This window comes from Oncorhynchus clarkii, chromosome 11 (assembly GCF_045791955.1).
Source record: "Oncorhynchus clarkii lewisi isolate Uvic-CL-2024 chromosome 11, UVic_Ocla_1.0, whole genome shotgun sequence".
In the NCBI taxonomy this organism is placed as follows: domain Eukaryota; kingdom Metazoa; phylum Chordata; class Actinopteri; order Salmoniformes; family Salmonidae; genus Oncorhynchus; species Oncorhynchus clarkii.
In genome coordinates this window covers 5,063,210-5,087,363 of record NC_092157.1, presented here as the reverse complement: position 1 = coordinate 5,087,363, position 24,154 = coordinate 5,063,210, and the positions used below count along the sequence as shown (strand labels likewise).

At 44.2% G+C, this 24,154-nt stretch overlaps 1 pseudogene; it reads right to left on the bottom strand.

Annotated features, from left to right (window-relative positions):
* LOC139420133 (nuclear receptor coactivator 2-like) overlaps nt 1-24,154 on the bottom strand; it is a 189,229-nt pseudogene that overhangs the window by 108,850 nt on the left and 56,225 nt on the right.

Sequence of the window (24,154 nt, the reverse complement as noted above, 5' to 3'; positions counted from 1 at the left end):
CGGTCCCTGTATCAATACCGGTGTAGAAGGTAAAGTAACAACCCAAACCGGTCCCTGTATCAATACCGTTATAGAAGGTAAAGTAACAACCCAAACCGGTCCCTGTATCAATACCGTTATAGAAGGTAAAGTAACAACCCAAACCGGTCCCTGTATCAATACCGTTATAGAAGGTAAAGTAACAACCCAAACCGGTCCCTGTATCAATACCGTTATAGAAGGTAAAGTAACAACCCAAACCGGTCCCTGTATCAATACCGGTATAGAAGGTAAAGTAACAACCCAAACCGGTCCCTGTATCAATACCGTTATAGAAGGTAAAGTAACAACCCAAACCGGTCCCTGTATCAATACCGTTATAGAAGGTAAAGTAACAACCCAAACCGGTCCCTGTATCAATACCGGTATAGAAGGTAAAGTAACAACCCAAACCGGTCCCTGTATCAATACCGTTATAGAAGGTAAAGTAACAACCCAAACCGGTCCCTGTATCAATACCGTTATAGAAGGTAAAGTAACAACCCAAACCGGTCCCTGTATCAATACCGTTATAGAAGGTAAAGTAACAACCCAAACCGGTCCCTGTATCATTACCGGTATAGAAGGTAACGTAACAACCCAAACCGGTCCCTGTATCAATACCGGTATAGAAGGTAAAGTAACAACCCAAACCGGTCCCTGTATCAATACCGGTATAGAAGGTAAAGTAACAACCCAAACCGGTCCCTGCATCAATAACGGTATAGAAGGTAAAGTAACAACCCAAACCGGTCCCTGTATCAATACCGTTATAGAAGGTAAAGTAACAACCCAAACCGGTCCCTGTATCAATACCGTTATAGAAGGTAAAGTAACAACCCAAACCGGTCCCTGTATCAATACCGGTATAGAAGGTAAAGTAACAACCCAAACCGGTCCCTGTATCAATACCGGTATAGAAGGTAAAGTAACAACCCAAACAGGTCCCTGTATCAATACCGGTATATCATAAAATACGATATACCGCCCAGCCCTACAATAGCCTAATGTAAAGTCACAGTAAAGTAGTTAGTGTGGTACAGTGGTAGTAGTAAAGAAGTGCGTACCTGGGACCCAGTAGGTCAGAGGAACATTCTTTGCGTTTCCGTGACTCGGCCCTGGCAGCAGGGTCCGAGAGGTTTTCACCGACGCCACTCATCCTCACTGCATATCAGCGTCTGTGGAGACAACACACACACAGAGAGAACAGTTATATAGACAACATAACAATCATCCATCAACCAAGACTGGTTAGAGAAAGACCACACTAATGCACCTGGAGCTGTCAGAAAAAGACCACACTAATGTACCTGAAGCTGTCAGAGAAAGACCACACTAATGTACCTGGAGCTGTCAGAGAAAGACCACACTCATGGACCAGCTGTCAGAGAAAGACCACACTAATGTACCTGGAGCTGTCAGAGAAAGACCACACTAATGTACCTGGAGCTGTCAGAGAAAGACCACACTAATGTACCTGGAGTTGTCAGAGAAAGACCACACTAATGTACCAGGAGCTGTCAGAGAAAGACCACACTAATGTACCTGGAGCTGCCAGAGAAAGACCACACTAATGTACCTGGATCTGTCTGAGAAAGAGCACACTAATGTACCTGGAGCTGTCAGAGAAAGACCACACTAATGTACCTGGATCTGTCAGAGAAAGACCACACTCATGTACCTGGAGCTGTCAGAGAAAGACAACACTAATGTACCAGCTTTCAGAGAAAGATCACACTAATGTACCTGGAGTTGTCAGAGAAAGACCACACCAATGTACCTGGAGCTGTCAGAGAAAGACCACACTAATGTACCAGCTGTTAGAGAAAGACCACACTAATGTACCAGCTGTCAGAGAAAGACCACACTAATGTACCTGGAGTTGTCAGAGAAACACCACACTAATGTACCAGCAGCTGTCAGAGAAAGACCACACTAATGTACCTGCAGCTGTCAGAGAAAGACCACACTAATGTACCTGGAGCTGTCAGAGAAAGACCACACTAATGTACCTGAATCTGTAAGAGAAAGACCACACTAATGTACCTGGAGCTGTCAGAGAAAGACCACACTAATGTACCTGGAGCTGTCAGAGAAAGACCACAGTAATGTACCAGCTGTCAGAGAAAGACCACACTAATGTACCAGGAGCTGTCAGAGAAAGACCACACTAATGTACCTGGAGCTGTCAGAGAAAGACCACATTAATGTACCGGCTGTCAGAGAAAGACCACACTAATGTACCGGCTGTCTGAGAAAGACCACACGAATGTACCAGGATCTGTCAGAGAAAGACCACACTCATGTACCAGGATCTGTCAGAGAAAGACCACACTAATGTACCTGGAGCTGTCAAAGAAAGACCACACTAATGTACCAGCTGTTAGAGAAAGACCACACTAATGTACCAGCTGTCAGAGAAAGACCACACAAATGTACCTGGATCTGTCAGAGAAAGACCACACTAATGTACCAGCTGTCAGAGAAAGAACACACTAATGGACCAGCTGTCAGAGAAAGGCCACACTAATGTACCTGGAGCTGTCAGAGAAAGACCACACTAATGTACCAGCTGTCAGAGAAAGACCACACTAATGTACCTGGAGTTGTCAGAGAAAGACCACACTAATGTACCTGGAGCTGTCAGAGAAAGACCACACTAATGTACCTGCAGCTGTTAGAGAAAGACCATACTAATGTACCTGCAGCTGTCAGAGAAAGACCACACTAATGTACCAGGATCTGTCAGAGAAAGACCACACTAATGTACCAGCTGTCAGAGAAAGACCACGCTAATGTACCAGCTGTCAGATAAAGACCACACTAATGTACCAGCAGCTGTCAGAGAAAGACCACACTAATGTACCAGGAGCTGTCAGAGAAAGACCACACTAATGTACCAGCTGTCAGAGAAAGACCACACTAATGTACCAGCTGTCAGATAAAGACCACACTAATGTACCAGCAGCTGTTAGAGAACGACCACACTAATGCATAAAAAGGTACTTAACCCAAAATGACACTCTTTCCCCAAATCCCATATCCAAGTGAACTAGGGTGGCTCATTCAGATGTTGGGTTGTCTGCCCTATTCAGGAGTTCACACACTAGAGGTCGAGCGATTAAATCGGCCGATTAATTAGGGCAGATTTCAAGTTTTCCTAACAATCGGTAATCGTCATTTTTGGACGCCGATAACGTTGCACTCCAAGAAGGAGACTGCGTGGCAGGTTGACTGCAGGCTGCAGCAAGGAGACAAGGTAAGTTGCTAGCTAGAGTTAAACTTATCTTATAAAAAACAATCAATCAATCTTAACATAATCACTAGCTAACTACACATGGTTGATGATATTACTAGTTTGTCCTGCGTTGCATATAATCGATGCCTGTTAATTTATCATCGAATCACAGCCTACTTCCCCAAACGGGTGATGATTCAACAAGCACATTCACAAAAATGTGTACCTAACCATAAACATCAACGCCTTTCTTAAAATCAATACACAAGTACATGTTTTTAAAGCTGCATATTTAGTTAATATTACTGCTAACATGAATTTCTTTTAACTAAAGAAATTGTGTCACTTCTCTTGCGTTCCAGTGTAAGCAGAGTCAGGATATATGCAGCAGTTTGGGCCGCCTGGCTCGTTGCGAACTGTGTGAAGACTATTTCTTCCTAACAAAGACCGTAATTAATTTGCCAGAATTTTACATAATTATGACATAACATTGAAGGTTGCGCAATGTAACAGCAATATTTAGAATTAGGTTTGCCACCCGTTAGATAAAATACGGAACGGTTCCGTATTTCACTGAAATAATAAACGTTTTGTTTTGTCAAAATGATAGTTTCAGGATTTGACCATACCACCCTGCATACCACTGCAGGCTTGCTTCTGAAGCTAAGCAGGGTTGGTCCTGGTCAGTCCCTGGATGGGAGTCCAGATGCTGCTGGAAGTCGTGTTGAAGGGCCAGTAGGAGGCACTATTTTCTCTGGTCTAAAAATTATCCCAATGCCCCAGAGCAGTGATTGGGGACACTGCCCTGTGTAGGGTGCCGTCTTTCAGATGGGACGTTAAACGGGTGCCCTGAGGTCTGAGGTCATTAAAGATCCCATGGCACTTATCGTAAGAGTAGGGGTGTTAACCCTGGTGTCCTGGCTAAATTCCCAAACTGGCCCTCAAACCATCACGGTCACCTAATAATCCCCAGTTTATAATTGGCTCTTTCCTCCCCCTCCTCTCCCCTGTTCCCCAGGTCGTTGCTGTAAATGAGAACGTGTTCTCAGTCAACTTACCTTGTAAAATAACGGATAAAAAAAATGTTACAAAAATTATGACTTAAGGCTTGTATTTCTGTGTGTTTATTATATTATAATTAAGACTATGATTTGATAAAGCAGTCGGACTGAGAGATGGCACCAGCAGGCTCGTAAACATTAATTCAAACAGCACTTTTGTGCGTTTTGCCAGCAGATCTTCGCTGTGCTTCAAGCATTGCACTGTTTATGACTTCAAGCCTATCAACTCCCGAGATGAGGATGGCAATACTAAAGTACCTATTAGAACATCCAATAGTCAAAGTCAAATAGTAAATTGTATAGTCAAATGGTATAGAGAGAAATAGTCCTATAATAACTACAACCTAAAACTTCTTACCTGGGAATATTGAAGTCTCATGTTAAAAGGAACCACCAGCTTTCATATGTTCTCATGTTCTGAGCAAGGAACTGAAACGTTCTGACATGGCACATATTGCACTTTTACTTTCTTCTCCAACACTTAGTTTTTGCATTTAAACCAAATTGAACATGTTTCATTATTTATTTGAGACTAAATTTATTTTATTGATGTATTATATTAAGTTAAAATAAAAGTGTTCATTCAGTATTGTTGTAATTGTCATCATTACAAATAAATAAATACATTTAAAAAAATATATATTTTTATTTTATTTTTTTAAAATCGGCCGATTAATCGGTATTGGCTTTTTTGGTCCTCCAATAATCGGTATCGAAAAATCATAACTCGGCCGACCTCTAGCACACACACACTTGCACTACGTGCATGCACGCCCGCAGGACCACACACACGCACGCATGCACGCCTGCAGGAACACACACACAGACACGTGCCCCTATGCTGGTGGCATTGGTTGATCCGACACAAGAGGAACGAGCGAAAGTGGAGCGGAGATTCAATTATTTCCTTCTGATGGTGCTCTTCTCCCCAGAGAGACTAAAACGAGAGCACAGAGAGACAGAGAGATACGCATTGACTATGTACAGACTCAGTAAGCATAGCCTTGCTATTGAGAAAGGCCATCCTAGGCAGACATGGCTCTCAAGAGAAGACAGGCTATGTGCACACTGCCCACAAAATGAGGTGGAAACTGAGCTGCACTTCCTAACCTCCTGCCCAATGTATGACCATATTAGAGACACATATTTCCCTCAGATTACACAGATCCCTCAAAGCATTCAAAAACAAATCCAATTTTGAAAAACTCCTATATCTACTGGGTGAAATTCCACAGTGTGCCATCACAGCAGCAAGATTTGTGACCTGTTGCGACGAGAAAAGGGCAACCAGTGAAGAACAAACACCATTGTAAATACAACCCATATTTCTGCTTATTTATTTTCCCTTGTGTACCCTTAACCATTTGTACATCGTTGCAACACTGTATATAGACGTAATATGACATTTGTAATGTCTTTATTGTTTTGAAACTTCTGTATGTGTAATGCTTTGGCAATGTTAACACATTTCCCATGCCAACAAAGCCCCTTGAATTGAGAGAGAGTGAGCGAGAGAGAGAGAGAGAGAGAGAGAGAGAGAGAGAGAGAGAGAGAGAGAGAGAGAGAGAGAGAGAGAGAGAGAGAGAGAGAAAGAAAGAGAAAGATAGAGATAGAGAGAAAGAGAGATAGAGATAAATAGAGAGAGATAGAGAGAGAAAGATAGATAGAGAGAGAGAAAGAGAGAAAGATAGAGATAGAGATAGATAGAGATAGAGAGAGAGAGAAAGAGAGAGAGAGAGAACGATAGAGATAGAGAGATAGAGATAGAGAGAAAGAGAGAGAGAGAAAGAGAGATAGAGAGAGAGATGGAGAGCCCCACACTCTCCCCAAAACTGTGTGCTCAGCAAAACACACTGACTGCCTACTGCTCCAATCTGTCACAATCTGTCTAACATTGTCCCCTCAACAAGTCACAATCTGTCTAACATTGTCCCCTCAACAAGTCACAATCTGTTTAACATTGTCCCCTCAACAAGTCAATCTGTCTAACATTGTCCCCTCAACAAGTCACAATCTGTCTAACATTGTCCCCTCAACAAGTCAATCTGTCTAACATTGTCCCCTCAACAAGTCAATCTGTCTAACATTGTCCCCTCAACAAGTCAATCTGTCTAACATTGTCCCCTCAACAAGTCAATCTGTCTAACATTGTCCCCTCAACAAGTCAATCTGTCTAACATTGTCCCCTCAACAAGTCACAATCTGTCTAACATTGTCCCCTCAACAAGTCACAATCTGTCTAACATTGTCCCCTCAACAAGTCAATCTGTCTAACATTGTCCCCTCAACAAGTCAATCTGTCTAACATTGTCCCCTCAACAAGTCAATCTGTCTAACATTGTCCCCTCAACAAGTCAATCTGTCTAACATTGTCCCCTCAACAAGTCAATCTGTCAAACATTGTCCCCTCAAAAACATGACGAGCAAAGGGTCTCCAGAGTGAGTTTGGTTAATTAATCTCGTCATCAGTTTTAACACACACACACACACACACACACACACACACACACACACACACACACACACACACACACACACACACACACCAGGGTTTCCGTTAGCCCCCCCCCCCCCAGTAAATAAAACTGTTGCCGGACAAAATTGCGACAGAACACAAAATAATTTAAAATCTCATTACAAAATACACAGTATAGACACAGTAGGTACACAGCATAGACACAGTAGGTACACAGTATAGACACAGTAGGTACACAGTATAGACACAGTATAGGTATAGACACAGCATAGACACAGTATAGGTATAGACACAGCATAGACACAGTATAGGTATAGACACAGTAGGTACACAGTATAGATACAGTATAGGTATAGACACAGCATAGACACAGTATAGGTATAGACACAGTATAGACACAGTAGGTACACAGTATAGACACAGTAGGTACACAGTATAGACACAGTAGGTACACAGTATAGACACAGTAGGTACACAGTATAGACACAGTATAGGTATAGACACAGCATAGACACAGTAGGTACACAGTATAGGTATAGACACAGTATAGACACAGTAGGTACACAGTATAGACACAGTAGGTACACAGTATAGACACAGTATAGGTATAGACACAGCATAGACACAGTAGGTACACAGTATAGGTATAGACACAGTATAGACACAGTAGGTACACAGTATAGACACAGTAGGTACACAGTATAGACACAGTAGGTACACAGTATAGACACAGTATAGGTATATACACAGCATAGACACAGTAGGTACACAGTATAGACACAGTAGGTACACAGTATAGACACAGTATAGACACAGTATAGGTATAGACACAGTATAGACACAGCATAGACACAGTATAGGTATAGACACAGTATAGACACAGCATAGACACAGTATAGGTATAGACACAGCATAGACACAGCATAGACACAGTATAGGTATAGACACAGTATAGACACAGTAGGGACACAGTATAGACACAGTATAGACACAGTATAGACACAGCATAGACACAGTATAGACACAGTAGGGACACAGTATAGACACAGTATAGCCACAGTAGGGACACAGTATAGACAGGGGTATAAACACAGTATAGACACAGTATAGACACAGCATAGACACAGCATAGACACAGTATAGACACAGCATAGACAGAGTATAGACACAGTATACACACAGCATACACACAGTATAGACACAGTATAGACACAGTATAGACACAGTATAGACACAGCATAGACACAGTATAGACACAGTATAGACACAGTATGGACACATTATAGACACAGTATGGACACAGTATAGACACAGTATAGACACAGTATAGACACAGCATGGACACAGCATGGACACAGTATGGACACAGCATAGACACAGCATAGACACAGCATAGACACAGTAGGGACACAGTATAGACACAGCATAGACACAGCATAGACACAGTATAGACACAGCATAGACACAGCATGGACACAGTATAGACACAGCATAGACACAGCATAGACACAGTATAGACACAGTATAGACACAGCATAGACACAGCATAGACACAGTATAGACACAGCATAGACACAGCATAGACACAGCATGGACACAGCATGGACACAGCATAGACACAGCATGGACACAGTATAGACACAGTATAGACACAGCATAGACACAGTATAGACACAGTAGGGACACAGTATAGACACAGTATAGACACAGTATAGACACAGCATAGACACAGCATAGACACAGTATAGACACAGCATAGACACAGTATAGACACAGTAGGGACACAGTATAGACACAGTATAGCCACAGTAGGGACACAGTATAGACACAGTATAGACACAGTATAGACACAGTATAGACACAGTATAGACACAGTATGGACACAGTATAGACACAGCATAGACACAGTATAGACACAGTAGGGACACAGTATAGACACAGTATAGCCACAGTAGGGACACAGTATAGACACAGTATAGACACAGTATAGACACAGTATAGACACAGTATAGACACAGCATAGACCCAGTATAGACACAGCATAGACAGAGTATAGACACAGTAGGGACACAGTATAGACACAGTATAGCCACAGTAGGGACACAGTATAGACACAGTATAGACACAGCATAGACACAGTATAGACACAGTATAGACACAGCATAGACACAGCATAGACACAGTATAGACACAGCATAGACACAGTATAGCCACAGTAGGGACACAGTATAGACACAGTATAGACACAGTATAGACACAGCATAGACACAGCATAGACCCAGTATAGACACAGCATAGACAGAGTATAGACACAGTAGGGACACAGTATAGACACAGTATAGCCACAGTAGGGACACAGTATAGACACAGTATAGACACAGTATAGACACAGCATAGACACAGTATAGACACAGTATAGACACAGCATAGACACAGCATAGACACAGTATGGACACAGTATAGACACAGCATAGACACAGTATAGACACAGTAGGGACACAGTATAGACACAGTATAGCCACAGTAGGGACACAGTATAGACACAGTATAGACACAGTATAGACACAGTATAGACACAGTATAGACACAGCATAGACACAGCATAGACCCAGTATAGACACAGCATAGACAGAGTATAGACACAGTAGGGACACAGTATAGACACAGTATAGCCACAGTAGGGACACAGTATAGACACAGTATAGACACAGTATAGACACAGCATAGACACAGTATAGACACAGTATAGACACAGCATAGACACAGCATAGACACAGTATAGACACAGCATAGACACAGCATGGACACAGCATGGACACAGCATAGACACAGCATGGACACAGTATAGACACAGTATAGACACAGCATAGACACAGTATAGACACAGTAGGGACACAGTATAGACACAGTATAGACACAGTATAGACACAGCATAGACACAGCATAGACACAGTATAGACACAGCATAGACACAGTATAGACACAGTAGGGACACAGTATAGACACAGTATAGCCACAGTAGGGACACAGTATAGACACAGTATAGACACAGTATAGACACAGTATAGACACAGTATGGACACAGTATAGACACAGCATAGACACAGTATAGACACAGTAGGGACACAGTATAGACACAGTATAGCCACAGTAGGGACACAGTATAGACACAGTATAGACACAGTATAGACACAGCATAGACACAGCATAGACACAGCATAGACCCAGTATAGACCCAGTATAGACACAGCATAGACAGAGTATAGACACAGTAGGGACACAGTATAGACACAGTATAGACACAGTATAGACACAGCATAGACACAGCATAGACACAGTATAGACACAGTATAGACACAGTATAGACACAGTATAGACACAGCATAGACACAGTATAGACACAGTATGGACACAGTATGGACACATTATAGACACAGTATGGACACAGTATAGACACAGTATAGACACAGTATAGACACAGCATGGACACAGCATGGACACAGTATGGACACAGTATGGACACAGCATAGACACAGCATAGACACAGTAGGGACACAGTATAGACACAGTAGGGACACAGTATAGACACAGTAGGGACACAGTAGGGACACAGTATAGACACAGCATAGACACAGCAGGGACACAGTATAGACACAGTATGGACACAGCATAGACACAGTATGGACACAGCATAGACACAGTATAGGCACAGCATAGACACAGCATAGACACAGTATAGACACAGCATAGACACAGCATAGACACAGCATAGACACAGCATAGACACAGTATAGACACAGTATAGACACAGCATTGACACAGTATAGACACAGTATAGACACAGTATAGACACAGCATAGACACAGTATAGACACAGCATAGACACAGCATAGACACAGCATAGACACAGCATAGACACAGTATAGACACAGTATAGACACAGCATAGACACAGTATAGACACAGCATAGACACAGCATAGACACAGTATAGACACAGCATAGACACAGTGATTTTATTCATTTCTCTACAGACATGAGTAATTATTTAATAAAATTAGATTTTATATAATTTTGGCAAATTTATTTCCATTTCCTGTTCTATTAGACCCACCACTATGTCATCTCTCTCCTGTTCCATTAGACCCACCACTATGTCCTCTCTCTCCTGTTCTATTAGACCCACCACTATGTCATCTCTCTCCTGTTCTATTGGACCCCCCACTATGTCATCTCTCTCCTGTTCTATTGGACCCACCACTATGTCATCTCTCTCCTGTTCTATTGGACCCACCACTATGTCATCTCTCTCCTGTTCTATTAGACCCACCATTATGTCATCTCTCTCCTGTTCTGTTTGATCCACCACTATGTCATCTCTCTCCTGTTCTATTGGACCCACCACTATGTCATCTCTCTCCTGTTCTATTAGACCCACCACTATGTCATCTCTCTCCTTTTCTATTAGACCCACCACTATGTCATCTCTCTCCTGTTCTATTGGACCCACCACTATGTCATCTCTCTCCTGTTCTATAGGACCCACCACTATGTCATCTCTCTTCTGTTCTATTGGACCCACCACTATGTAATTTCTCTCCTGTTCTATTAGACCCACCTCTATGTCATCTCTCTCCTGTTCTATTGGACCCACCACTATGTCATCTCTCTCCTGTTCTATTAGACCCACCACTATGTCATCTCTCTCCTGTTCTATTGGACCCACCACTATGTCATCTCTCTCCTGTTCTATAGGACCCACCACTATGTCATCTCTCTTCTGTTCTATTGGACCCGCCACTATGTAATTTCTCTCCTGTTCTATTAGACCCACCTCTATGTCATCTCTCTCCTGTTCTATTGGACCCACCACTATGTCATCTCTCTCCTGTTCTATTAGACCCACCACTATGTCATTTCTCTCCTGTTCTATTGGTTATCAAATCACTTTCTTTCATTGTCCAAAAGCCAAAGGCACAATCCTAGTCGTATCATCAACCCATCCTGGTCATATTATCAACCCATCCTGGTCATATCATCAACCCATCCTGGTCATATCATCAACCCATCCTGGTCATAGTATCAATCCATCCTGGTCATATCATCAACCCATCCTGGTCGTATCATCAACCCATCCTGGTCATATCATCAACCCATCCTGGTCATATCATTAACCCATCCTGGTCATATCATTAACCCATCCTGGTCATATCATCAACCCATCCTGGTCATATCATCAACCCATCCTGGTCATATCATCAACCCATCCTGGTCATATTATCAACCCATCCTGGTCATATCATCAACCCATCCTGGTCATATTATCAACCCATCCTGGTCATATTATCAACCCATCCTGGTCATATTATCAACCCATCCTGGTCATATTATCAACCCATCCTGGTCATATTATCAACCCATCCTGGTTGTTTCGTCTTTAAATTCTGCCGCTTTCTAATTTTCTCTGTCAAATATTGAACCACTAACAAACAGGTGTGCTGTTCAGAACAGTGTCTTCCCAGGTGTGCTGTTCAGAACAGTGTCTTTCCAGGTGTGCTGTTCAGAACAGTGTCTTTCCAGGTGTGCTGTTCAGAACAGTGTCTTTCCAGGTGTGCTGTTCAGAACAGTGTTTTTCCAGGTGTGCTGTTCAGAACGGTGTTTTTCCAGGTGTGCTGTTCAGAACAGTGTCTTTCCAGGTGTGCTGTTCAGAACAGTGTCTTTCCCAGGTGTGCTGTTCAGAACAGTGTCTTTCCAGGTGTGCTGTTCAGTACGGTGTCTTTCCAGGTGTGCTGTTCAGTACGGTGTCTTTCCAGGTGTGCTGTTCAGAACAGTGTCTTTCCAGGTGTGCTGTTCAGAACGGTGTCTTTCCAGGTGTGCTGTTCAGAACAGTGTCTTTCCAGGTGTGCTGTTCAGAACGGTGTCTTCCCACTAATTGCATGTTGACAAATGTTTGAAAATGATTTTTTCATTTTCACTAAACGAGTTGCATGTTCTGTTAATATGCATTACCGTAATCTACATGTGATTTCTGTCATTCTGAGCACCGTGGGTTCATGCTCTAACGGGTTCCACACCCAATGGGTCCGTTCGACTTCTCAAATGGCCGTGTAAATTTAAATCTCCCCGGTCACGTTGTCCGGGTTCCATATTTTCCTGACGGAAAACCCTGAATCGAGCCCACACCCACACACCCACCCACACACCCACACACACACACACACACACACACACACACACACACACACACACACACACACACACACACACACACACACACACACACACACAAACACCAGCCCTGACCTTAATGACAGACGATCAATTATTGAGAGCTGATGAAGGTTTAATAACCAGCTGCCATCATGATGTTGATGTTTAATGGAGGGGTAATAATATGACTAGGAGGTTTCTGCTTCATGCTGGATGTGTGGGAGAGCACACTGATATCGCTCCTCTCCTACAGGGGGGACGACAGCTAGAGAAAGATCCAAGAGGAACAAGATGGCCACGGTCACGGACAGACAGGTACAGTGTGTTACACTCTGAGACACTGTTAACCAGGGTCAAGGACAGACAGGTACAGTGTGTTACACTCTGAGACACTGTTAACCAGGGTTACGGACAGACAGGTACAGTGTATTACACTCTGAGACACTGTTAACCAGGGTCACGGCCAGACAGGTACAGTGTATTACACTCTGAGACACTGTTAACCAGGGTCAAGGCCAGACAGGTACAGTGTGTTACACTCTGAGACACTGTTAACCAGGGTCAAGGCCAGACAGGTACAGTGTGTTACACTCTGAGACACTGTTAACCAGGGTCAAGGCCAGACAGGTACAGTGTGTTACACTCTGAGACACTGTTAACCAGGGTCAAGGCCAGACAGGTACAGCGTGTTACACTCTGAGACACTGTTAACCAGGGTCAAGGCAGAGGACAGGTACAGTGTATTACACTCTGAGACACTGTTAACCAAGGTCAAGGCCAGACAGGTACAGTGTGTTACACTCTGAGACACTGTTAACCAGGGTCAAGGACAGACAGGTACAGTGTGTTACACTCTGAGACACTGTTAACCAGGGTTACGGACAGACAGGTACAGTGTATTACACTCTGAGACACTGTTAACCAGGGTCAAGGCCAGACAGGTACAGTGTATTACACTCTGAGACACTGTTAACCAGGGTCAAGGCCAGACAGGTACAGTGTGTTACACACTGAGACACTGTCAGGGTCAAGGCCACAGCACACTGTGTTCTGCTCTCAGCAAAGACTGAACATGAGACTGAACGGCACAGTACAAAAGTACTACAGAATGGCTAAGCTAGCGTTAGCCTAGCCAAGCGCCAGCCAGCTCATGTCAATGGGAAGAGTTAGCCGTAGCGCTAGCTAGGTCGCGCCAAGCTCCCTGCTGGATTGCAGTGGCCTACTTAAAGACTAATGGATAGAGATACAGAGAGTGAGAAAGCGATGGAGAGAGACTTTGCTGATAGCTACTTTGAGGTGTCTTTCCCAGATGTGCTGTTCAGAATGGTGTCTTTACTAAGTGTGCTTACTCTGTCTGTGACATGTGGTTTTGACACCTAGCTATCTGAAGATGGAAGCACCAAGTTGCTCTGGATAAGAGCATCTGCTAAATGACAAAATGTAAATGTAAGTGAGAAACAAAGAGATACAGATATAATTAGAGAGAGAGAGACACATATGGAGAGAGACAGAGAGAGAGACACATATAGAGAGAAAGACAGAGAGAGAGAGACACATAGAGAGAAAGACAGAGAGAGAGACACGTATAGAGAGAAAGACAGAGAGAGAGAGACACATATAGAGAGAATGACAGAGAGAGAGAGACACATAGAAAGACAGAGAAAGACAGAGAGTGTGAGAGAGAGACACAGAGTGAGAGAGAGAGAGACACATATAGAGAGAAACACAGAGAGAGAGAGACATATATAGAGAGAAACACAGAGAGAGAGACACAGAGAGAAACACAGAGAGAGAGAGACATATATAGAGAGAAACACAGAGAGTGAGAGACATATATAGAGAGAGTGAGAGAGCACGAGAGAGAGACACATATAGAGAGAGAAAGACAGAGAGAGAGACACATATAGAGAGAAACACAGAGAGAGAGAGACATATATAGAGAGAGCTAGAGAGCGAGAGAGAGAGCTAGAGGGTCTCTCCATGTCCTGGTGCTGCTCTCAGGGTCTCTACATGTCCTGGTGCTGCTCTCAGGGTCTCTACATGTCCTGGTGCTGCTCTCAGGGTCTCTACATGTCCTGGTGCTGCTCTCAGGGTCTCTACATGTCCTGGTGCTGCTCTCACGGTCTCTACATGTCCTGGTGCTGCTCTCAGGGTCTCTACATGTCCTGGTGCTGCTCTCAGGGTCTCTCCGTGTCCTGGTGCTGCTCTCAGGGTCTCTACATGTCCTGGTGCTGCTCTCAGGGTCTCTACATGTTCTGGTGCTGCTCTCAGGGTCTCTACATGTCCTGGTGCTGCTCTCAGGGTCTCTACATGTCCTGGTGCTGCTCTCAGGGTCTCTACATGTCCTGGTGCTGCTCTCAGGGTCTCCACATGTCCTGGTGCTGTCTCAGGGTCTCTCCATGTCCTGGTGCTGTTCTCAGGGTCTCTACATGTCCTGGTGCTGCTCTCAGGGTCTCTACATGTCCTGGTGCTGCTCTCAGGGTCTCTACATGTCCTGGTGCTGCTCTCAGGGTCTCTACATGTCCTGGTGCTGCTCTCAGGGTCTCTACATGTCCTGGTGCTGCTCTCAGGGTCTCTCCGTGTCCTGGTGCTGCTCTCAGGGTCTCTACATGTCCTGGTGCTGCTCTCAGGGTCTCTACATGTTCTGGTGCTGCTCTCAGGGTCTCTACATGTCCTGGTGCTGCTCTCAGGGTCTCTACATGTCCTGGTGCTGCTCTCAGGGTCTCTACATGTCCTGGTGCTGCTCTCAGGGTCTCCACATGTCCTGGTGCTGTCTCAGGGTCTCTCCATGTCCTGGTGCTGTTCTCAGGGTCTCTACATGTCCTGGTGCTGCTCTCAGGGTCTCTACATGTCCTGGTGCTGCTCTCGGGGTCTCTACATGTCCTGGTGCTGCTCTCAGGGTCTCTACATGTCCTGGTGCTGCTCTCAGGGTCTCTACATGTCCTGGTGCTGCTCTCAGGGTCTCTCCGTGTCCTGGTGCTGCTCTCAGGGTCTCTACATGTCCTGGTGCTGCTCTCAGGGTCTCTACATGTTCTGGTGCTGCTCTCAGGGTCTCTACATGTCCTGGTGCTGCTCTCAGGGTCTCTACATGTCCTGGTGCTGCTCTCAGGGTCTCTACATGTCCTGGTGCTGCTCTCAGGGTCTCCACATGTCCTGGTGCTGTCTCAGGGTCTCTCCATGTCCTGGTGCTGTTCTCAGGGTCTCTACATGTCCTGGTGCTGCTCTCAGGGTCTCTACATGTCCTGGTGCTGCTCTCAGGGTCTCTACATGTCCTGGTGCTGCTCTCAGTTTCAGTAGACTGCATGACACTGTGCAGTCCACCTTTACAGGTACTGACACAGTCTGCGGATAACTGATGTTAAAACGGATGCGGTGACAGAACCTGCCCAACAACCTCACACACACAGTGTTGTCTCTCCAACAAGTCCTGCTTAGTGTTGGGCTGCTAGCAGAACCTGCCTAACAACCTCACACACACAGTGTTGTCTCTCCAACAAGTCCTGCTTAGTGTTGGGCTGCTAGCAGAACCTGACCAACAACCTCACACACACAGTGTTGTCTCTCCAACAAGTCCTGCTTAGTGTTGGGCTGCTAGCAGAACCTGACCAACAACCTCACACACACAGTGTTGTCTCTCCAACAAGTCCTGCTTAGTGTTGGGCTGCTAGCAGAACCTGACCAACAACCTCACACACACAGTGTTGTCTCTCCAACAAGTCCTGCTTAGTGTTGGGCTGCTAGCAGAACCTGCCCAACAACCTCACACACACAGTGTTGTCTCTCCAACAAGTCCTGCTTAGTGTTGGGCTGCTCGCAGAACCTGCCCAACAACCTCACACACACAGTGTTGTCTCTCCAACAAGTCCTGCTTAGTGTTGGGCTGCTAGCAGAACCTGACCAACAACCTCACACACACAGTGTTGTCTCTCCAACAAGTCCTGCTTAGTGTTGGGCTGCTAGCAGAACCTGCCCAACAACCTCACACACACAGTGTTGTCTCTCCAACAAGTCCTGCTTAGTGTTGGGCTGCTAGCAGAACCTCCATAGTCCATCTGATGGGTATTCTAACAGCAGCATGTCCCCACCTGGGCTGTAGTCTCTATACATGACTTCTATAAACAGCAGGGCGTCATGTCATCTCTGCTCTGTCACAGGCGTAATGTCATCTCTGCTCTGTCACAGGCGTAATGTCATCTCTGCTCTGTCACAGGGCTTCTATAAACAGCAGGGCATAATGTCATCTCTGCTCTGTCACAGAGCTTCTATAAACAGCAGGGCGTAATGTCATCTCTGCTCTGTCACAGAGCTTCTATAAACAGCAGGGTGTAATGTCATCTCTGCTCTGTCACAGAGCTTCTATAAACAGAAGGGCGTAATGTCATCTCTGCTCTGTCACAGGGCTTCTATAAACAGAAGGGCGTAATGTCATCTCTGCTCTGTCACAGAGCTTCTATAAACAGCAGGGTGTAATGTCATCTCTGCTCTGTCACAGAGCTTCTATAAACAGCAGGGCGTAATGTCATCTCTGCTCTGTCACAGGGCTTCTATAAACAGCAGGGCGTAATGTCATCTCTGCTCTGTCACAGAGCTTCTATAAACAGCAGGGCGTCATGTCATCGACTCCATTATCTATAGGCTCAGAGTTGATCCTATCTTATATAGTAGTCGTGTCATTGGACAGTACAACAGTGACACTGAGACAAACGTCTTGGGCAGTGGGCTGGAAATGAGAAATGAATTCAACCGAAGCACCACATTTTAACCCAGAGTACAGAGCGTGTCATGTAGCCTGTTCCTACAGATTAATATAGTTGTGATGGTGTTTATTAGCCTGGGAGACTTCACCTCTAAAGACCTTTCATAGCACACACACACACACACACACACACACACACACACACACACACACACACACACACACACACACACACACACACACACACACACACACACACACACACACACACACACACACACACACACACACACACACACACACACACACACACACACACACACACACTTTGCGACCTTTTGCCACATTTCAGGCTTCAAACATAAAGATATAAAACTGTATTTTTTTGTGAAGAATCAACAACAAGTGGGACACAATCATGAAGTGGAACGACATTTATTGGATATTTCAAACTTTTTTAACAAATCAAAAACTGAAAAATTGGGCGTGCAAAATTATTCAGCCCCCTTAAGTTAATACTTTGAGAGAGAGACAGAGACAGAGACAGAGAGAGAGAGAGAGAGAGAGAGAGAGAGAGAGAGAGAGAGAGAGAGAGAGAGAGAGAGAGAGAGACAGAGAGAGAGAGAGAGAGAGAGAGAGAGAGAGAGAGAGAGAGACAGAGAGAGAGAGAGAGACAGAGAGAGAGAGCGTGGTGGGCTGTGAAGGGAGGCTGGCTATATGAAACGTGTGAAATAATATAGAGTATAATATATAATATAGAGCTCGGCTACTTGTCCAGGTTGTAAGGACAGAACCTAGACGTGGTAGTTCTCCAGGGCTGAGCTCCACTCCTCCACTTGGCTGGGACACGGTGTGTTTAACACCTGGTGTAATCTCAACCACACACACAAACACCGGCACAGCTGCCAGGACTGACACGGAGCCTGAATCACTCAGCTACCCGGCCTCACACTGACAGGAGGGTTGGACTTGGGGACAGTTGGAGTCAGATTAAATCTCCCAGCAGGGTCGTTCCACCTCAAACATCACAAGAAAGAGGATTTTAACACCCAACATGTCAGATTGTTACGTAGATAGAAACACGTAACATTCATTTGAACTTTATTTTATCAAGAGATCAAATTATATTTCAACAAAATAAATGTTTCTGGAATGCTAGTTTGATCTGTTTCTATCTACATAAATGATTATGTGGCGGGTGTCATGAAATGGAACAACGACCCCGCAGTCAACTTTGGAAATTGATTGAAATCATTATTAAAAAAATATATTTAAAAAATAAGTGTTCAGTTTTGAATAAAATGTCCCAAATTGACTGGAATCATCCTCCTTGGAACAGGCTTTCTGGGTGTTATTTTATTTTTTAGGGCTTTTTCAAGATGACCCCCCCAAGAAGAGCAGAGTTAAAGACTCCCAACGGTGCTGCTTGCTGTCGAGGGTCCAAGAACATTTGTAATCAGGGGCATCAAACACCCCCCCCAAAATCTGAGGGGGAAAAGGATGTGAGGATTTCCTGGAATCTATAATAATCATTATGCTTAATTTGATGATGATAATTTTTTTTTTCTGCAGATCTTAGCATACTTCTGGAGCCGTCTGTATCCTCCAACCTGGAGGTTATTTCTTTTTAAGAAACTAAATATACTGCAACTCTGCTCAAATCTGGGTTAAAGATTTAAAGAAATGTGAGTTTAATTCGGTACATTTAGTAATTGCTTGCTTTTCTAAAGTCGACTAACCATGCCGGCCGAGATAGTTAAGACAAGCTAGCTCTTCTAACTTGACTGCCTGAAACGACCTATCTGGGCTAAAGCAAAACTTCACAAAATTGCTAGGTGGCTGGTAATATTTACAAGAACTCTGAGGGACAACATGCCTCTGTGTAGTGACGACCTGTCAAAAGTGTGTAACCTTCTGGCGTTTTCTCAATACTCTCTCTCTCTCATATATATAACCTTACCATAACAATGTCAATAATATCATGGATCTAGGGATCGAGGATCAATAGAGAGAAGTGGACGAGTGGCAGTATCAGCTGGAAGAAACAGGAGTCATCCTTACATCCAGTCTGTAGTTATAGGAGTCATCAGTCATCCTTACATCCAGTCTGTAGTTACAGTAGTCATCAGTCATCCTTACATCCAGTCTGTAGTTACAGGAGTCATCAGTCATCCTTACATCCAGTCTGTAGTTACAGGAGTCATCAGTCATCCTTACATCCAGTCTGTAGTTACAGGAGTCATCAGTCATCCTTACATCCAGTCTGTAGTTACAGGAGTCATCAGTCATCCTTACATCCAGTCTGTAGTTACAGGAGTCATCAGTCATCCAGTCTGTTGTTACAGGAGTCATCAGTCATCCTTACATCCAGTCTGTAGTTACAGGAGTCATCAGTCATCCTTACATCGAGTCTGTAGTTACAGGAGTCATCAGTCATCCAGTCTGTAGTTACAGGAGTCATCAGTCATCCTTACATCCAGTCTGTAGTTACAGGAGTCATCAGTCAACCTTACATCCAGTCTGTAGTTACAGGAGTCATCAGTCATCCTTACATCCAGTCTGTAGTTACAGGAGTCATCAGTCATCCAGTCTGTAGCTAAAGGAGTCATCAGTCATCCTTACATCCAGTCTGTAGTTACAGGAGTCATCAGTCATCCTTACATCCAGTCTATAGTTACAGGAGTCATCAGTCATCCTTACATCCAGTCTGTAGCTACAGGAGTCATCAGTCATCCTTACATCCAGTCTGTAGTTACAGGAGTCATCAGTTATCCAGTCTGTAGCTACAGGAATTATTAGTCATCCTTACATCCAGTATGTAGTTACAGGAGTCATCAGTCAACCTTACATCCAGTCTGTAGTTACAGGAGTCATCAGTCATCCTTACATCCAGTCTATAGTTACAGGAGTCATCAGTCATCCTTACATCCAGTCTGTAGCTACAGGAGTCATCAGTCATCCTTACATCCAGTCTGTAGTTACAGGAGTCATCAGTTATCCAGTCTGTAGCTACAGGAATTATTAGTCATCCTTACATCCAGTCTGTAGCTACAGGAGTCATCAGTCAACCTTACATCCAGTCTGTAGTTACAGGAGTCATCAGTCATCCTTACATCCAGTCTGTAGTTACGGGAGTCATCAGTCATCCAGTCTGTAGCTAAAGGAGTCATCAGTCATCCTTACATCCAGTCTGTAGTTGCAGGAGTCATCAGTCATCCTTACATCCAGTCTGTAGTTACAGGAGTCATCAGTCATCCTTACATCCAGTCTGTAGTTACAGGAGTCATCAGTCATCCTTACATCCAGTATGTAGTTACAGGAGTCATCAGTCATCCTTACATCCAGTCTGTAGTTACAGGAGTCATCAGTCATCCAGTCTGTAGTTACAGGAGTCATCAGTCATCCTTACATCCTGTCTGTAGTTACAGGAGTCATCAGTTATCCAGTCTGTAGTTACAGGACTCATCAGTCATCCTTACATCCAGTCTGTAGTTACAGGAGTCATCAGTCATCCTTACATCCAGTCTGTAGTTACAGGAGTCATCAGTCATCCAGTCTGTAGTTACAGGAGTCATCAGTCATCCTTACATCCTGTCTGTAGTTACAGGAGTCATCAGTCATCCAGTTTGTAGTTACAGGAGTCATCAGTCATCCTTACATCCTGACTGTAGTTACAGGAGTCATCAGTCATCCAGTCTGTAGTTACAGGACCCATCAGTCATCCTTACATCCTGTCTGTAGTTACAGGAGTCATCAGTCATCCAGTCTGTAGTTACAGGACCCATCAGTCATCCTTACATCCAGTCTGTAGTTACAGGAGTCATCAGTCATCCAGTCTGTAGTTACAGGAGTCATCAGTCATCCTTACATCCTGTCTGTAGCTACAGGAGTCATCAGTCAACCACTCTTTTGTTACAGGAGTCATCAGTCATCCTTACATCGAGTCTGTAGTTACAGGAGTCATCAGTCATCCTTACATCGAGTCTGTAGTTACAGGAGTCATCAGTCATCCAGTCTGTAGTTACAGGAGTCATCAGTCATCCTTACATCCAGTCTGTAGTTACAGGAGTCATCAGTCAACCTTACATCCAGTCTGTAGTTACAGGAGTCATCAGTCATCCTTACATCCAGTCTGTAGTTACAGGAGTCATCAGTCATCCAGTCTGTAGCTAAAGGAGTCATCAGTCATCCTTACATCCAGTCTGTAGTTACAGGAGTCATATGTCATCCTTACATCCAGTATGTAGTTACAGGAGTCATCAGTCAACCTTACATCCAGTCTGTAGTTACAGGAGTCATCAGTCATCCTTACATCCTTACATCCAGTCTATAGTCTGTAGCTACAGGAGTCATCAGTCATCCTTACATCCAGTCTGTAGTTACAGGAGTCATCAGTTATCCAGTCTGTAGCTACAGGAATTATTAGTCATCCTTACATCCAGTCTGTAGCTACAGGAGTCATCAGTCAACCTTACATCCAGTCTGTAGTTACAGGAGTCATCAGTCATCCTTACATCCAGTCTGTAGTTACGGGAGTCATCAGTCATCCAGTCTGTAGCTAAAGGAGTCATCAGTCATCCTTACATCCAGTCTGTAGTTGCAGGAGTCATCAGTTATCCTTACATCCAGTCTGTAGTTACAGGAGTCATCAGTCATCCTTACATCCAGTATGTAGTTACAGGAGTCATCAGTCATCCTTACATCCAGTCTGTAGTTACAGGAGTCATCAGTCATCCAGTCTGTAGTTACAGGAGCCATCAGTCATCCTTACATCCTGTCTGTAGTTACAGGAGTCATCAGTTATCCAGTCTGTAGTTACAGGACTCATCAGTCATCCTTACATCCAGTCTGTAGTTACAGGAGTCATCAGTCATCCTTACATCCAGTCTGTAGTTACAGGAGTCATCAGTCATCCAGTCTGTAGTTACAGGAGTCATCAGTCATCCTTACATCCTGTCTGTAGTTACAGGAGTCATCAGTCATCCAGTCTGTAGTTACAGGAGTCATCAGTCATCCTTACATCCTGTCTGTAGTTACAGGAGTCATCAGTCATCCAGTCTGTAGTTACAGGACCCATCAGTCATCCTTACATCCTGTCTGTAGTTACAGGAGTCATCAGTCATCCAGTCTGTAGTTACAGGACCCATCAGTCATAGTTACATCCAGTCTGTAGTTACAGGAGTCATCAGTCATCCAGTCTGTAGTTACAGGACCCATCAGTCATCCTTACATCCTGTCTGTAGCTACAGGAGTCATCAGTCAACAATTCTTTTGTTACAGGAGTCATCAGTCATCCTTACATCCAGTCTGTAGTTACAGGAGTCATCAGTCATCCGTACATCGAGTCTGTAGTTACAGGAGTCATCAGTCATCCAGTCTGTAGTTACAGGAGTCATCAGTCATCCTTACATCCAGTCTGTAGTTACAGGAGTCATCAGTCAACCTTACATCCAGTCTGTAGTTACAGGAGTCATCAGTCATCCTTACATCCAGTCTGTAGTTACAGGAGTCATCAGTCATCCAGTCTGTAGCTAAAGGAGTCATCAGTCATCCTTACATCCAGTCTGTAGTTACAGGAGTCATCAGTCATCCTTACATCCAGTATGTAGTTACAGGAGTCATCAGTCAACCTTACATCCAGTCTGTAGTTACAGGAGTCATCAGTCATCCTTACATCCAGTCTATAGTTACAGGAGTCATCAGTCATCCTTACATCCAGTCTGTAGCTACAGGAGTCATCAGTCATCCTTACATCCAGTCTGTAGTTACAGGAGTCATCAGTTATCCAGTCTGTAGCTACAGGAATTATTAGTCATCCTTACATCCAGTCTGTAGCTACAGGAGTCATCAGTCAACCTTACATCCAGTCTGTAGTTACAGGAGTCATCAGTCATCCTTAAATCCAGTCTGTAGTTACGGGAGTCATCAGTCATCCAGTCTGTAGCTAAAGGAGTCATCAGTCATCCTTACATCCAGTCTGTAGTTGCAGGAGTCATCAGTCATCCTTACATCCAGTCTGTAGTTACAGGAGTCATCAGTCATCCTTACATCCAGTCTGTAGTTACAGGAGTCATCAGTCATCCTTACATCCAGTATGTAGTTACAGGAGTCATCAGTCATCCTTACATCCAGTCTGTAGTTACAGGAGTCATCAGTCATCCAGTCTGTAGTTACAGGAGTCATCAGTCATCCTTACATCCTGTCTGTAGTTACAGGAGTCATCAGTTATCCAGTCTGTAGTTACAGGACTCATCAGTCATCCTTACATCCAGTCTGTAGTTACAGGAGTCATCAGTCATCCTTACATCCAGTCTGTAGTTACAGGAGTCATCAGTCATCCAGTCTGTAGTTACAGGAGTCATCAGTCATCCTTACATCCTGTCTGTAGTTACAGGAGTCATCAGTCATCCAGTCTGTAGTTACAGGACCCATCAGTCATCCTTACATCCAGTCTGTA